The sequence below is a fragment of the Camelus dromedarius genome, chromosome 8 (genome assembly GCF_036321535.1).
Source record: "Camelus dromedarius isolate mCamDro1 chromosome 8, mCamDro1.pat, whole genome shotgun sequence".
Taxonomy (NCBI): domain Eukaryota; kingdom Metazoa; phylum Chordata; class Mammalia; order Artiodactyla; family Camelidae; genus Camelus; species Camelus dromedarius.
The window spans coordinates 79,615,401-79,631,833 of NC_087443.1; the positions used below are offsets into that span (position 1 = coordinate 79,615,401).

The following is a 16,433-nucleotide window of genomic DNA, read 5'->3' on the forward strand; positions in this document are numbered from 1 at the left end:
AGCCGGCTTGGATTTGCGACCTCCATGCTATGGGGAGTTTTTACCCTTGCATCAGCATCCCTGAAACCGTCAGCCCGCAGGTAGGGAAACACAGCCGTCACAAGCAGGTGTGACGTGGCGTAAGGGGGGCAGGAGGGACTGGCAGGAGGGACCCCTCGTCAAATTGCTGCCCACCCTGTGGCCCCTGCAAGGGTACCGTTTGAATTTATTGCTATGATTGTGACTTTTCTTTGAATGCAGAGGGATGTGTTCACTTTGCTCAGAGCAAACTGACAGTGGCACATGAGCCTTCTTTGAGTTCCTGACAAGGGGACCTGTGTCCACCGAGGTGCCTGTGCTGGCTGGGGTCTCAGGGGACAAGGACACAGGGCAGAAAGCCCACCTTTGCCCCAGATCCATCAGCCAGGTGCTGGGCGACGTCCCTCACATCCCTCCTTTACTCTGCAAGGGTTTAACCGGGAATGTGGGCGAGGAGGACGCACATCCAAGAAAATGGAAGGCAGACCTATCCAGGCACATCCATTGAGCACCTACTGTGTACTTGTTGGGCCATAGAACTGAAGGGGCTCAGGTGCAGGAGGGGAACAGACAGGGCAGTCAGCCAGGGTGCCTCGCAGTGAGCCCTGCTGGAGACCTATTTTGATTAGCCCACGAGACGGGAGATTCCACAGGCAGGACACTGGGAGATAAGACGCCGTACTGTGTCTGACTTAGAGGCAGAAATGCCACACAGGCGGGTTGATCTGCTGCTGCTTGTAAGGCCCCTGAGACAAGCAGCAGCCGGAGCCTGATGGTGCTTCCCATCCGGCCAAGAAGGACGGGGATTCAGATCCACAGACGGGACGCGGTGGGTCTAAGAAGTCACTCTCTTGTTCCCCACCCCAAAGCTGCGATCACCTCCAGAATCCACCTCCATCTGTCAATGCTCTCTGGAAATTCCCAGAACATACTCTCAACCCGAGGATAAGGGTGGAGGGCAGCGGCAGTCTGCGGGCGTGCCGGGGTGTGAGAAGCCCCCCAGTCCGGGGCCAGACCTGTGTGGGGCGGGCCCTGCAGGGAAGGCAGGAGGAGGGCCCCCTGAAGCCGGCCTTCAAGGCTGCCAAGGTCTTGATTTTCACAAAGTAGAAATCTTGATGCATCCTTCTCTTCAGTGGCTTCCACTGTCTCCAGGGTTGAGATCTGCCCTTCCAGTCCCCCGCCCCACTGCCCAGCAAACACGCCGGGTCTCTTGCTGCCCAAAGGTATAGGTTACCTGGCTTTCACCCACCACCCCTGCTCTGCCAGGCAAACTCCTCTTGACCTTCAGCACCCTGATCCTAGCCAAGCTCTACAGGAATCTGTGCTCCTGGGCCCTGGGTGCTCTGCTTCCAGGCTGCCTGCTCACTGTGGGAGGTGCAGGGTGACAGCACCCACTGTGCCCTTGGAGGACCCCTGCCCTCTGCACGTGGGCTGCGAGGCTGGACTGTCTGGCTTTGCCCAAACTCAGAGTGATGGTCTCTGGGCAGGGACCCTCGTTACAAAGAAGCACCAAGAGTCTCCCTCAGGGAGATCAGGACTCTTTCCCTGGTTTCCAGAAGGCGTTGCTGGGAGGTGGAGGCTGTGTGTGCGTGTGTGCGTGTGTGTGTGTGTGTGTGTGTGTCCGCGCTTGTGGAGAAATTATGCTCGGAGGCAGGATAATTGATCGTTAGTAACTGACAGTGGCCCTTCCTACTGAAATGTCAGAATTTAAGCCGCACAGCGATGTGCTGTAGATGTGAGGGGTGCACACTTGTGCATCAGCAAATCCTCACTTTGCTCTCGGCGTGAGCACTACGTCTGGCAAGAATGCGGATCCGGTTTTTACTTGATTTTGATCTTGCTGATTGATCTCTTGACCCCAAGTTCAGATACATAATCAGATCAGAAATGCAAGCAGTTTTTTTCACTGAATTTCTGCCGTTTGGTCACCAACGACAGAAACCTGCTGAAGGGACAGGCCAGTGCGCTAAACAAGCTGCCTCGGTCTCACCACGGCGCAGTGTTTGGGCTTCAGAGCCAGGACAACTGGGTAAATCTGGAGCCATCCTTGCCTCGGCTGATGCTGACACGAAGCAACACGCTTGGTTTTGCACGGACAAAATGGCCAGTCACTTCTGCAGGTCCGCCCTGCTGTCCTCCCCGGGGCTGCCCCGCTGGGGCCTGTCCCTCTGGTTTCACGTGGGTCAGGTAACCAAGAGCACCACATGGGACGGGCTCACAGCACAGAGGCTCCGGGTCCGTCCCGGGGGCCATGAAGGTCCAGCCTGGGGCCCGCAGGGGTGATGGACTCTACTGGGAGCCACGTGATTTGATGGGAGGTGAAGCCACGCCAGCCCTGCCTCCCTGAAGGAGAGCACTTGTGCACGTGCGTCTAGTTGCTGCAGGTGCCGAGACCCCACGCCTCAGGTGCAGGGGCATCCGTCCGCCACGTGCTGCACTGCACCCCTCCCGGGGCGGGGCTGGGGTCCTCATCCTGTGAGCCTCCATGCGAGCAAACCCCGGCATGTTTGGAAAAGGCTCACTGAACGAACGGAGGCAGGTGGGGTTCAGTGGAAGCTGAAGTACAGTGACTGGCTGGCGCCTTGTTCCGTGTCAGCTTGCCGCCTCAGGGCGGCTTCTGCGCCCGCTCTCCCAGGGCCACCTCCTCCTTCCCCCGGGGAGTGGGTGCTCGGGAACACACGCTGTTTCCAGAATTAGCCCGAGCAGAGCATTCGCAAGAAGGTAAGACTACCGCTACCAGCCTCCTCAAGCGTACGGCCCCTCCAAAGCCAAGTGTCATTCAGCGCTCCAACGCCTGCTCCCGTCGGGGCCCTAGGTTGCACACAGGTCACTTCTGGTTTCACTGTGCTCGAGAATCTTGCCGCCCATCACAGGACCTAGATTGCCTGCTACAGCAGGGTGGGTAAAGGTCCAAAGACACCCTGGAAATTACTCTTGGGGAGAAACAAAGAAAGGAAAAACATGATGTTGGCGTTTCAAGTGTCTTACTGGATCTTTTCCCTTTTGATTCTCCTGAGATTGCTTTTAGGTGAAGGGTCACTGTTCTTTATTTGACTTTTTTGTCAATTCTGCGTTTTTTCCCACGGGCTTTGATTTCCTGTGTAATCAGCCTCAATTTTCAGGAACAATCCTAGAATCTGCATTCAGTCATTGATCACTGGCAGAGCCATGTGCCCAGGCGACTGGCGTATTTGCTGAGATAAATTAACCCACGGCAGCAGCAAGGGTATCTAAGCAGTTAGATGGAGGATGTTGGTTTCTGGTCCCTGGAGGCAGGAGTGGAAGTGCTGGTTTATTTATGGACCCTGTTGGAAGGACGTCACAAATTGATTTACTGCTACAGCCCAGATGAAAGGCAAATGAAAGTCACAAGGTAGAAGAAGTGGCCTTTACCTGAGCAGCCCCTTGAAGGTATTCTGACCGTATTCTGAAGCCCTGGAGAGTTCTTCACACACCTGGCGCACCTCCATCCCCTCCTCCGTCCCCTGGGGCACCCAGGGCACCTGCCCCCTGCAGCTGCGCTTCTCAGACAGGACCTAGATGAGACCCAAGTGAGGAAACAGGGCAGGTGAGGCTGCCCCCTGTGCCTCTAACAGCCTTCCTGCACTGGCAGGTGGGACCCGGAGGCCCTGCCTAGCGTTCTTCAGGGTTCTAGTGAAGTTCGGGTCCAGAAAAGGCGGCCAAGCAGGTTCAGAAGGGACGGGGCCTGTCCTCCCCTACCCTGGGCTGTCTCCCTGGTCAAAGGCCCAGGTTCCCACCAGATCTTCTCCCAGAAGCATCCTGACAACTTTCCTGGGTGGTGCGGACTCTGCCCTCCCCCTGCGCGCCCCGCCCCTCCAGGTGGTGCCCGGCCTGAGATGGCCTGACTCCCAGGAGCTGTCATTCAAGGTCAGAAAGTTGAGCAGACAAGAAGGCAAATGGATCAAAGACCACCAGTTGCACGTGCCCGCGGAGACCTCCAAGGCCTGGGTCCAGGGTGGAGAGAGCAGGCTGCCTAGGGCGGTGGCAGGGGCAGGGCCCTGGAGGTGGGTGAGACGCCAAAGTGGACGAGGATGCGAGTGGCATCCGCCCAGAGAGCCGTGTGGACAGGGCCCAGAGACGATGGCTGAGATGGACAGAAACCACCCCCGCTCCGGGGTCACCCTTCAGGGAGACAGCGGCACTTTGGGCGGTAGCACCTGGACCCCTCCGTGAATATTCACGTCCAAAGTGGTGAGAGTGAAAAGTAATCCGAGTGCCTTTCCCAGGGAGAAAGACCACCATTCAGATCTGCTGTGTGTGAATCAACGGTGCCCCCCACCCCGGGCCATGCGACTTCTGCTTGAAAAGCTAACAGGAACTGAGAAGGTACTGGGGCCGGATCCTTGGTGCCTATTCACTGTTGTTTCCTTATAGCTGTAGACATTAATATGCTGTTTTCAGGGCATTTTTTTCTGGATCATAAATAGTTACTCTGTAATAATAGTTTGGTTTTGGTAAGATCCAAAGACTGTCCCACCAGAGCTGCCTTACGGCTGAGGGGGTCATTTGTAATGAATGAAGGATTCGGTGGTGGTGTATCTTCTGTGCAATGACGACCAGCCACTGCAAGTGTAGGAAAAATTAATTATTGGTAGTTTCTGAAGCTCACGAACAACTGATAGTGAGACATCATTCGCACGCAGCGTTTGAGATTAGGCAGCCAAACCTTCATCCGTCCTGCTATTATAAGAAGGCTGGTTTCCTTCTCAATGAAATTCCAGCTGTAGTTTGTTCCTACCTTACTGGGCCTCAGTTGTAGAAACGTGGTAAGTTTTATGTTCTCTAATAGGTGATTGATCAAGGGCTTGTTGGTGTTCAAACAAATTCAAGTCTGGCTTTGGGGTTGGTTTGAATGAGATTTTGAGAAGCTTTCTTAGGTCTTGAGCTCTCTGTGGTTCTGTCGTCTTTAGTGCAAAGGAGAAAAACATTCTTCTTACAGAGTAAACACTTCACCTTTTCTTCATCTTTAAGAGGGCAAGGTATATAATTGGAAATAAGCAAATGGGTGCATGGCCCATAGGAAATTGCAGTTACCCCTTAACAGAGTCACTGACGCGCCAGTGTTCTTCCCAGTCCTTCCTCGTGGCCTGACAGAGTGCCCCTCCCCTGTGCTGACCTGCCCGAGCGCCTGGCCCCGCTCAGTCGGGCAGGCAGGGAGCCCGGGGAGGACCAGTGCATCAGAGGTTGGGGCTTTACCTTTTTTGGGTGATTTAAAAAGAGTCTTTGATGCAGTCAGTTTCAGCATGTAACTCACCAGTGTGCACAGAGGCCCTCAGCAGTGTGTGTGTAACAAAGCCCAGAGATGAAGTACAAAGCACCTTTCGTTCTCAGACACAGTGGGTTTCCTGGATTCTCTGAAGAGCGGTTGCCGCTCTGTTGCCGTGTCAGCATCAGAGGCAGGAGGGTCGGTGGAACTCCCAGCGAGGACACTTTGCTTGGGATTCTCTGCCTTTTCCTTTGATGGTGCCCCTCCTTTGCTCAGGGAAATGCCTTCTCCAGATTCTAAGCCTTTCACTAAGTGGGTAAGCTCAGCACACGGCCAGCTGAGGATGGAAAGATAGGTTTATTGCCCTACTTCATGGGTGAGTAAACTGAGACATCACATCCAAGCCGCCTGCTTCCCCCACCTCAATCTAATAACTTAAATTTCCAAGAAACCAGTCAAATTTGGGTAGAGGCGGAACTTGCAGGCTTCGTGTCTCCCCCGTGTATACCCTCTTCCTTCCAGAATGTACCCGTTCATTCAACAAATCAAGCCATTCTTGTTCTTGAACCGTGTAAAGCTCAGTTTACAGGAGTAAACTGACGAGTCTGCAGCAGACTTGTGGGTGGAAGCCAGGTCCCCCGCCCCACGTCCCTGCACGTTCCCTGCGGGCCCGAGCCCCTCGCCCAGCCTCGCCCTGTCTGAATCCGTGCCCGGTTACAGGCGACTTCCACACGGCTTGTCTCATTTGAGCCGCTAACCTCATGAACACAGAGAAGACCAGAGTGACCCAAGGACAAGAGAGAAATTAAATGTCATGTACCCACTGCCCCATCACAGAGGACAAATTACCCACTTTTTAGGAAAAAGTTGATAAAGATCTATGTCCGATCACAATGACAAATTCTATGGACTTTATTAAACAGAAAGGTTCCTCATTGAGACCTTAGTTTCACTTCAGACAGTCCTCAAACCGGGCCTGTGATGTTTGGGACCAAACTCCCAGTTCTCCTGGGAAACTCTTAGATTCCCCGAGAGTCTCAGCTGAGGGTCTGGGGCCACCTGCGCCTGCGTCTGACAGCTGACCCTGTGTCTGCCGGGGCCAGGACAGGGGAGCTCTCAGGACCATGGACTGGCCAGGGGTCCCCTTACTAGTGGCCATGGTAATAATGAGCGTTTGTGCAGTGGAGTTTCCTGCCCGCACTGTGCAGATGGGGCCTCATGTCTGGAAGGGTCCAAGTTGTCAGGACTCCGTTGAGACCCTGATTCTTGAAAATCTGACCCATCAGGTGAATGAGCTGAGCTTCTGCTGGGGCTTTCTAAAGGAGCATGAAAGTCAGTGTAACAACAAACTAACTCCCAAACTGGACACATGGAAATCACTGCCGCCGAGGCCACTGGAGGAGAAGGGACATCAGCAATTGTGCATGGTCACAGCTTCCACGGAGGGAGGACTTGCGCCCCCTGGGGACCTGGGGACCCTGGAGCCAGCCCTGCTGGTTCCCGTGGCCTCATAGCAATTGGCTACCCCTCCCCTCCCCTCCCCCGGCTCCCCAGTTCCCCCACCTGTCTGACTCTTCTGGGAAGTCCTCTTGGCCTTCTCTCTGGGAGCCTCTAGGCATCAGTGGTCCCAGCGTTCACTCGATGCCCCCTTCTCTCTCTTTCGCTTTTCTCAGGTCCTTCATCCAATGCCAAGGCCACCTGCCTACTGGCAGCTCCAAAGCTCCACCTCAAGCCATCACTCCTTCTGAGCACCACACCTGCCTGATGGACATCACCTGCTGGGTGGTCCGCAGGGCTGCAGACTTGACCCTGAAGCCACTGTCCCGCCCCTCCCTCAAACCAGCTCCTGCCCCATGTCACTTCCTCCGTAAAGCTCCCCTCTGTTCTCTACGACTCTGACACATTCTGACAGGGGAACCAGATACTGCAAATTGAAACTGGGCTGAGGAAGCCCAGTGAAATTTAAGCTCCCAGTTAACAGCAGGTAAGCCGTAGTGTTAAGTGTACCCATTAACACTTGGGGTGCACTGACATCTGGGTGTTCTGTGTTCTGTCTGGCAACCCTGCTTCCCAAGTACCTCTCCAGTCTCACTGCGATGCGTCCCCAGTCCTTCCTGTTTCTTGCCTGGATGCCGACGTCCTCTGGATCCCAGAGCCCCCCAGACATCGGAACTCCATCCTGTCCCTTGTCCGAGGCTGTTAACCCTGGAAGCTGCCTGGCGTGGCCGTACTGCTCCCTGCTTTCAAACTGAAAGCCGGACAGTCCTGGGCTCCCTGGGGCAAGTTGGTCACCCCACGCTGTGCCCTGGAAGACCTGGCACGGGGGCGGGCCTCAGGCCTGACGGAGAAAGGAGCGGAGCGTGGAGCGTGCGGGCCTGGGTCGGGGTGGGGGGCCCCCACTCGCCATGTGCCCTTGAGTCTCTGAGCTCCTCCTCATTCGTAAAGTGAGGAGCCGTCCTAACACCTAATGCCACCCAACACCTCAGGGAGACTGTTTCAAGGATGGACAGAAAGTCGGAAGTGAGGGTACATTGTGAACGCCGAGTTGCATGTGAGCTGTCTGTGGGTGGGCGAGTGTTTACAGAGGGGGTGAGGACTGAAGGGTCCGGGAAAGCAAGTCCTCAAGAACTCCAGAGGGTGGAAAGGTCGGCAAACTGCTTTCCTGCGCCAGCAGTGACGGGGAGCTCCCAGCCTGTGACCCCACGGAGGAGGGCCCCACAGCTCTGCTGTCTCCTTGGGTGCTCGTTCCCCAGCGCCGGGGGTGGGGCACCTCCCCGCCTGACCTCCCTGTCCCCGTCTGTCCGAGGCCGAGGTGGTGCCCGCCTCGCTGGGTGGCTGTCAGAGGAGCGTCAGAGGGGGAGACCCTGGAGGACGCCGTGGGCAGTGGGGCCCTGCCCGGCGACACTGCGCAGCCTCGCCTCACCCCTTTCTCCCGCCTCGTTTCTCCCCCTTTCTCTCCTCACACACGGACTTCTCTGTGCTCGTCTCCTCTTAATGATGTTTCACTGGTTTTCCGTTTAGACGTGTGCAATTGCTTTGTTCAAAAGCAATTAAGTTCCCACCTTCACCGACTCAGATAAAAAGCACCCCTTTGCATCCTTTTCTCTTTAACAAGCAGAACCTTCTCTGAAAAGGCAGGACTGCTGTGGGTGCGCGTGGGGCGAGCTGACTCTGCACATCTTACTGCGTAAGGGGTTTGTACGATTATTATTAAAATCTCCCATCCACTAAGTGTATTCAGACCTGAAGCTTGGGGAAGGTCTGGATTTGTTTTTTCCTTTACCCTGAAAACACATCTTTCTTCTTCCCCTATATGTACAAAAGGAATAATTTGGCAAGGAGGGTGTAGCTTGGTGGTAGAATGCGTGCTTAGCAAGCACGAGGTCCTGAACTCGGTCCCCAGTACTGCCGTTTAAAAAATAAGTAAGAGATAAATCTAATTACCACCCCCTACAAATTTCTTTAAATAGTAATTTTTCCCAATGGGTAATATTTTCCTGGTTTTATAGAAAATGGACAGGGTGGAATTAGGTGGCAGTCACTTAGGTAATCAAGGCTCGGAGTGGTCCCTGCTTCCTGGCGAGGTCCCGGAGGCTGGGGGGCTCTCAGCTCCGTGCCCGGCAGACGGAGCTGGACTTGTCTTATTGGGGTGATTGCAGGGAACTGGTTCTCCCTTCCCAGTCCGTTCCCCAGGCGAGCGGGCTGAGGAAGTCCGCTGTCTGTCTGCGCGCCTGGTGGTGGTGGTTTTCTGAGCAGTGTGCATTCCCGGCGGCCTGCCAGATGGAGGGTGCCGGGCGCTCCAGGTCCCTCCCTCGCTGCCCCGCGGGTGCTGAGGGGGCCCCTGACCGCAGGTGAAGAGCAGTGCTGGTTGGCTTCCCGGGAGCATTTGGGCCCTGTGTGCGACCATCCTCAAAGCTGCCTCCCCACCTGCCCCAGGCTGGGTTTGTCCGCAGGCAGAGTTTGGCTCCTCCTCCTGGCCTTCACTTTGCCCGCTAACCCAGAAACGTGGGGGTGGCGTGCGCATAACTGTGTGGGCCTGAGAGCGGGCCGGGGGGCCTGTGAAACTCCCCATCCCCGCACCTGCGATAGTGCCTTGTGCACAGGTGGGCCTCGAGGCGTCTGTAAAGCAGTGTGGCGTCACCTGAAGGGGGTGATGGCTGGTCTTTCTCTTTCCCCTTGCCCTCTGCTGCAAAGGTCTGGCCTTTCTGCCCCGGAGGTGCCCGCCTCCATTTAGACAGCCGGGTGGCAGCTGTGGGAGGCTGTCCAGGGGCCTGGCTGCTTCGCCACCCAGGCCAAGACCCTTTCCTCCTGCTGCCTGAGCCCAGAGCTGACATGCCAGTCACCGCAGGGCCACCCTGCAGACCCGTCACCGAGGTCTCCTCCTGGGGTGCCGGTCCCAGCGCAGCGCCGTCTGCAGAGCCGTGGGGGTCCCGGCCCCGGGACCACACATTCCGTCGTGGAAACAGCAGATGCTTCACGCCCGGGCCGTGCACAGCTCTGGCTGCTTCCAGAGGCAGCCGTGGGGAGCTGGTCTCCCCGGGAAATACCAGCGGTCACTTGCCGAGTGTCCCTGCTGCACGGGGCGTGCCCCAGCTGACAGTGGGGTCCAGGCCAGTCTGATGAGTGACAGTTAACAACATTCACTCACATTTATTATCTGCTTGGAGCCTCTTGTTTTACTAATTGGGAAGGAAGGTCAGAGAGGTGAAGTGTTCTGGGGAGAACCCTCATCTCCCGGGTGGGAGAGGGCGGGTGGGAGAGCAGAGAGAAAGAGGATGAGAGAGACGCTGATCGCAGCTGGGTCTTCAGTCTCAGAGGAAGATGGGGAGGAATCTGCTCTCATGGTGCCTAATGGTTTTACTTCCTCCCACCACGTTCCCCAAGCCTCTCCCCTGTGCCAGATGGAAATGTGCAGGACAGCTGCTCTGCCCTCAGGAAGCCCCGGGGCAGGGGACATCCCGCCCGGGGAGTTAGCTTTTACGCAGCCCTACTGGAAAGCTTTCATTGGAGGTCTTCACATAAACCATCCACAGCGTTGCCAGGAGAGACCTTTGATCTTCCTTATCCTGGGCAGGTCCTGGGGCTCCCTAAGGGCTCCACCTTCTCTGCACAACCCACCCCCCTACCCCGCACCCAGCTTCTGCTGCCTCTCTGCCTCCTCCTCCCACTCCCCACTTGGACCAGTCCACTCCTCACTGAGAAGACAGCCCTCTCCCCAGGCAGCCTTTCAGACCTGTCTGGGTGGCTGTGGGCATCCCCGCCTGGTGCTCCCACCCCACCATGTGCGTCCCCCTCCTGGCCCATCTGAGTTGCCTTGCGATTATTTAATTATTTTATTTCTCCTATGGAAACACAATCTCTGAGGGAGGTAGGCAGTGCTGGTTGCCTTCCAGACTTTGGCAATAACTCAGTAAACATTGCCGAAAGAGGGATGAATGAATGAGCAGATGATCAAACCGACAGATAGTTGCAGGTCTACAGAGTTCAGTCAGCAAGTAAACTCGTTTCTTTGAAATCAAATGTGTGTGTGAACCCAGCCACTAAAGTTCAGTCCACGTCTCATCCAAGGTGTGTGGATGCAGCCTGGCCCGCTGCCGGCTCACGGCAGGGAGCCGCCCGGCCCTTAGAGATGGTCCCCTCCTCCTCCGTCGTCCGCATTCCTGAGTGGAGGGTCAGTGGGGGTGGGTGGGCCTCAGTGTCGGGTGCCACCTTCTCAGTGAGAGATGGTGGGAGGGCCATTTGTGCTAGCCTCTCACTGAGCCCCAGGGGACCGCTGCATCTGCATGTACTGAGTGACTCTTGTAGGAACTCTGGGCCTGAGGGTGATGACTGAAGATGCAGGACACACTGCTCTGTGGAGCGTGGCTTTTCTTTTGGATCAAAGGGCCCTTCTGGGCTGGTTTTGCTCATGTTCAGCCCCAGGTTCCACTGTGCACTTACCAAAGGCGAAGTGAGAGCTGCTGACGGCCCAGTAGCAGACGAGCTTCACAAGCCGTCAGAAGCCAGTTTGAGATCAGTGTCAATTTCACACAGTGATTTTTCAAAGAGAAAACAGTTCATTCCAATATTGGTTCTGTTGTTTTTCATCCATTTCATAGAATCCAGCCACAACTTGAAAGTTCCTTCTGTCAATGGTGAGCGCCCGGCAGGATCACTGATGTTCCTGCAGATGCAGGACCACCTGTGATGTGATGATTTGTTTCGTAGGATAACGTAAGCGTACAAATGCTGGTGAAGCTTAGCATTTGGGGTAAATGTGTCGCCCTTGGAAATGCTTGTGGTGTACAGATCATTCATAATTGTGTCCAAACCAACTGGATGTTCCGTCAGTTAAAACAGAAGCAGTAGGTGTCAGACTTTATCAATGATGGTAAATAACTACAGGATTACTTGAGCTCAAAGTGGACGGTCATGAGGCTGATGTGGGGCTTTTTTAAATACTCTGGCTTGGTGGCATGGTTTTCTCTTCCCTGTCCACCATCAGATTTCAGAAATGTTTGAGCCGCCGAAAGAATTACTTTGTAAATCAATCTAAGTGTCCAAAGATGGTGAACTTTTCTGTAAATGAGGACTTCAGTGTTGGTTTCATTCTGTTCTAAATTAGTCGGAAATATTTCATAGACATAGTCAACAAATAGAGCACCAAAAAAAAAAAAAAATCACAAAATAAAACAAGACCGAAAGCTCTCAGCTTTTGAAACTGTTATAGAATTACAATTACTGAAAACATAGGTTATGAACAGAAAGAGATTAGAAATTTATTCCTACAAAAGCAACGATGGAATAAAGCAAATTAAGTGATGAGAGCCCACAAGATGCTACTTTGAAAAAAAATTACAGTTAGTTTTATGAAGAAATGTAAATATTAAGGATATTGAAAAAGATGTTAAAAGTGAAACATGTTAAGAACAGACAAGGCTAAGAAATTGATGGAGCAGGTTAATATGTGCAGAGAGTAAGTGTTCTGTTCATGTTCTAATTTTATTTTTATACAGTCAATATAAAAAGGTTTTTTCCAAAAATATTGCTGTAATGTGCATGCATATGTTAATTTTATAAATGGTAAAGACACAAAATTTTGTTAATTTTGTAATTTTTACCTGGAAAATGTAAAATTTTCTAGAATTTTTCTTAATTTTTAAAAATAGGTTTTTGAACAAAACTACTTAAAAGGGTCCCTTTATTTAAGACCAAAATGCTGCTCAATAATTAAATATTTTAGAAAACATGTAGCGTTAGTTGTTTTACGTTTCCTTTGTGCCTGAAAGGGGCCTGATTTGGATGAGAAGTTACACGGGCCACCCCAGGGCTTTTTTAAAGTGCAGTAGCTTTATATCCAGAGCTTGGCTGCTCCCAAATCCTTACCTGCTCCTTTGTGAAGGAGCCTCATCTGCTTCATAATTGAGCACAAAGGAACCAGGCATTCTAACCACACGTGAAGGCCGGAGCTGCAGAAAGAAGGCACTACCCTCTTGGAGCTGCAGGGGGCAGTCTGGTTCAGTCCATCAGGACACCCAGAGCCAGCTGGAAAGGGCAGTTTTGGGTCCCTCTGGCAGAAGGGGTCAGCCAGGCAGCCCTCCCTCAAAGACGCTAGCTCAGGGAAGGCTCCACACCCCAGGGAAAGTCCCCAAGGCCCTATTCATCTGGGTGGCTGGGGGTGGAAATGAGGTGTCCCCAGCCCTCAGGAGGCTCCCAGTCTGGTGGGGACACTTGGCACCCAATGACTTTAAACCATATCAGGTAGTCTGACCCCAGGGAGGGGTCTGTCTCAGACTTGCTGGACCTCAGCATCTGAGGGGACCCCGTAAATGAAAAGGAGAGAGGGGGTCGCCCAGTGAGGGGAGGCGTGTGAGTGAGGGCTGGGGGAAGTGGACAGGGGGCAAAGAACCCTCTCCTGCATCTGCTTCTCCACCTCCACCTGCTTCCATCTTCCTCCTGTTCCCTGGCCACCACTGCCCAGTCTCCTGCCCAGCTTCCCTTCCGGTCCCTAAGTGTAGAGGCCTCCTTCAGCTGAGCACCCCGACCTCCCCTCTGCCCCTTCCACATACCCCTGGAGTTAACTCCAGCCCACCCCTCCCTTCCAGCCAAGCTCCAGATCCCACTCCTGTTGGCAGTCTCCACGGGAATGGGCCACAGCCTTCTGGAATCCAACTTGTCATCACACTGCAAGGACAACAGGACATTTCTCGTGGGATTTCGGTCAGGGCTGGTGAGGTACTTCATCCAGAACCTCAGCTAAACTGTCACACTTCATAGGAGCTCAATAATTGGTAGCTTATATTTTTGTTTCCTAATCCAAGCTGAAATCATCTGTATCCCCCGACGAGGGCCCCCAGTCTCCCCAACTCAGCTCATGAACGACGTCCCTCCCGCTCCACCTCCCGAGATGGAAACCCCAGTATCTTTGACACCCGCTCATCGCCACGTCCAGCCGGTGATGCACATGGATTCCAACTTCGAAGCCCTCTCAGCCCACCCCGCTTCCATCCCCGCTGTCCTGGCCTGTCCAGCCATACTCGACCTGTTGCCCAGACCAGCACATCTCAAACTGTAATGTGCGCGGCAGCCACTAGGGGTCTTCTGAAGAGGTGAGGGGTCTGGGTGGGGCCTGGGACTCTGCATTCCTAGCACACTCCCAGGCGGTGCCCAGGCTCCCGGGCCACCCTGGGGCCTCAGAAGCTTATGCCCGGTTTCAGGTGGCTCATGATGGCTTCTAGAACTCACCCTCACAACTGCCCTTTGAAGGGCGGTTCACTGCTCACAGCCAAGGTTTTTAACTTCAGTCTACGTAAATCCATCACTCCCCATGTATTTAGAATTCAAACATTTGGAGCTGGGCCCAGGAATTGGCATCTTTGTTTAATGCCCCCAGTGGTTCTAATAATGTAGGCTGCTGATGGATAATGCGCCTTTAACACCAAATCAGGCTCTTTAACTTGGCATTAGAGGGCCTTCTCAACTTAGCCCCGTCTCTTGACCTTCGCTGTCTCTGCCTCCTTCACGATCCAGCGGCCCAGCAGACCAGACCGTCCACTATCTGGACGATGGGTCATGCCTTCGCCTCCCTCAAGCCTCTGTCCCTCCCCCCACGTCCTGGAGGGACCTCTCAGCACTTGGGGAAGCCTTGGTGACCTCCCCGGTGAGTTACTGCCCCCTCACTGCCCTTCCTTGGCGCTGTGGGCACACATCTGCAGAGCATGGGAGTGGGGTCTGGGGGCGCTGTTTCCCACCCTCCCTTCCAGCTCAGTGGAGCTGCTTTAGAGCAGAGAAGGAGCTGCTTTCATCTTTGCATCTCCAGGACCTAGTGGGCTGCCTGCCCCAGAGTCATTTCCCAAAGAACAGCATTAAAAAGGCATCAAATGGAGTGAAAAAAAAAAGTCAATTGTAATCAGATGTAAAGCCAGCCGACTTTTGATGAATGTGATAAAGTCTGCTTTGTAGGAAACAAGCTGTTTTGATAATCTCAGTTCTAGAGATCAGTGTGCTTTCTGCCCCCACGGTGCTTAACCCTTGGTGAACACACAAGTACTGATTAAATACAAATCGTTCAAATTCAATATGGATTTAGTTGCTGTCTGAAGCATTATGTTTGCACTAATTCGTGTCTGTGCTTATCAGGTGGCTCGTGCAGACCCTTTGGGGGCAAATGGCCAGGGACTGGTGAGTTGTCAATGGCCTGGCCCCGTCAGTGCTGTGATACAGACGGAAGGGACTCTATCTAGACGGTGGATGGCTTTGAATTCGGCAAAGCTTAGTGCCCTCTGCTGGTCATACCGGGCAAACCACCTGCCGCTCTAGGAGGCACGTAACCGGCCTCGTGGCGTCTGATTCCTGATGGGATGCCCTTGTCCGGCCTCCTCTTCGATCCTTGAACATCTGGAAAGGAGGGTTTTTAAATTAATGCATTGGAGAGAGAAATGAATTTGTTTAATGCACCTAAGAAGTCTGCCTCTCTGGGTCGTACTGAACCAATTAATATTTCCCAATCAATGACTCTGCAGTTTACTCAGATGCATTAAAAGCATGGTTGCAGTGCTCAGTGACAGTTTTTTTTAATGCTGTGTGTGCAAAGCTGCCTGTCAGAAGCTGAGGGCCTTTCTCTGCAACGGTCCTGGTTTCGAATCACAGCTCCCGCATTTCCTCTGAACTGGATTTGGGCCACTTCCCCCGCTGAGTATCCCAGTTTCTCAGTCCTGGAGGCATTATTGTGAGGGTCACACCCCCAGGAAGGGCCTAGCACATCGTCATAGGTGCTCATGGAACGAGGGCTGTTCTGTGTGTGTGTATGGCTCGCTCTGTAGAGCGAAAATATATTTTGGAAACAAAAAAGAGGAAGGAAGTGTAAGTGTTGCCTGTGGCCGTGGTAGTTGTTCTGAGATAATATCATAATGGGCTCAGAAAGGCTTCATTTTAATAGTGGTGATTGTTGAAAAATGACTGGGATGTTTTGCGCTCATTCACAAGTCTTCTCTAATTACAAGGAACCAGTGTTCTTGGCTTCGGTCCATTCCTATCCTCGAGGGAGGCTTCGTGCAGGAAAGCGCTCCCTGTGCGGCCGGGCGCCCAGGCTGACCGTGCGGTGCACGGGGTTGGGCAGATGAAATGGGGGGAGGGGGTGTGCAGGAGGGGGACACGTCTGCATCAGCCTGCCAGATCCCACCTCCACCTGTAGTGAGCCCTTTGGGAGGGGTTTCTATACCACCAAGAGGTCACTGGCGCATTTCTGAAGGATCTCTGGTGTCGTGACAAAACGGAGTGCAGGGTGGGGATCCCAGGTGACTGCCCGCAGGTCTCCTGGGCAGAAGAGCCTTTTCCGTGTTGAGCCACGTTGCAGTTCATTTTTGCTCAGCACATCCATCCGTACATGCAGGGAACACTTTCCTCCATCCCCGAGGTGCCCAGGCGGCCCTATCAGAGGCAAGCTGGCCGAGGCCCCTCCTCCGGGAGGGAGCTCCCCTCCGCTTCCCCTGAGAGTTCAGCCTGGAGCAGAATCAGCAAGGCCAGCAGCCCAGAGTTGTGAAGATAGAACCCATGAAAGCTGCCGGCCAAGTGCTCGGCTCAGAGGGGCAGTGACGTCACCCCAGCTCCTCACCCCCCGGGTTGTTGTTCGCACCTCATGAGTGAGGGGACTGCGCCGGGCTTTACAGCAATTAATCGGGCTCCTGAGCGTAGGCCAGGCAGGTGGACG

At 54.0% G+C, this 16,433-nt stretch overlaps 1 protein-coding gene across 4 annotated transcripts in view; it reads left to right on the forward strand.

The window, feature by feature from the left end:
• The window catches only part of PTPRE (protein tyrosine phosphatase receptor type E), a 147,404-nt gene that overhangs the window by 86,451 nt on the left and 44,520 nt on the right, over window positions 1-16,433 (forward strand). The gene's annotated exons all lie outside the window — the stretch shown is intronic.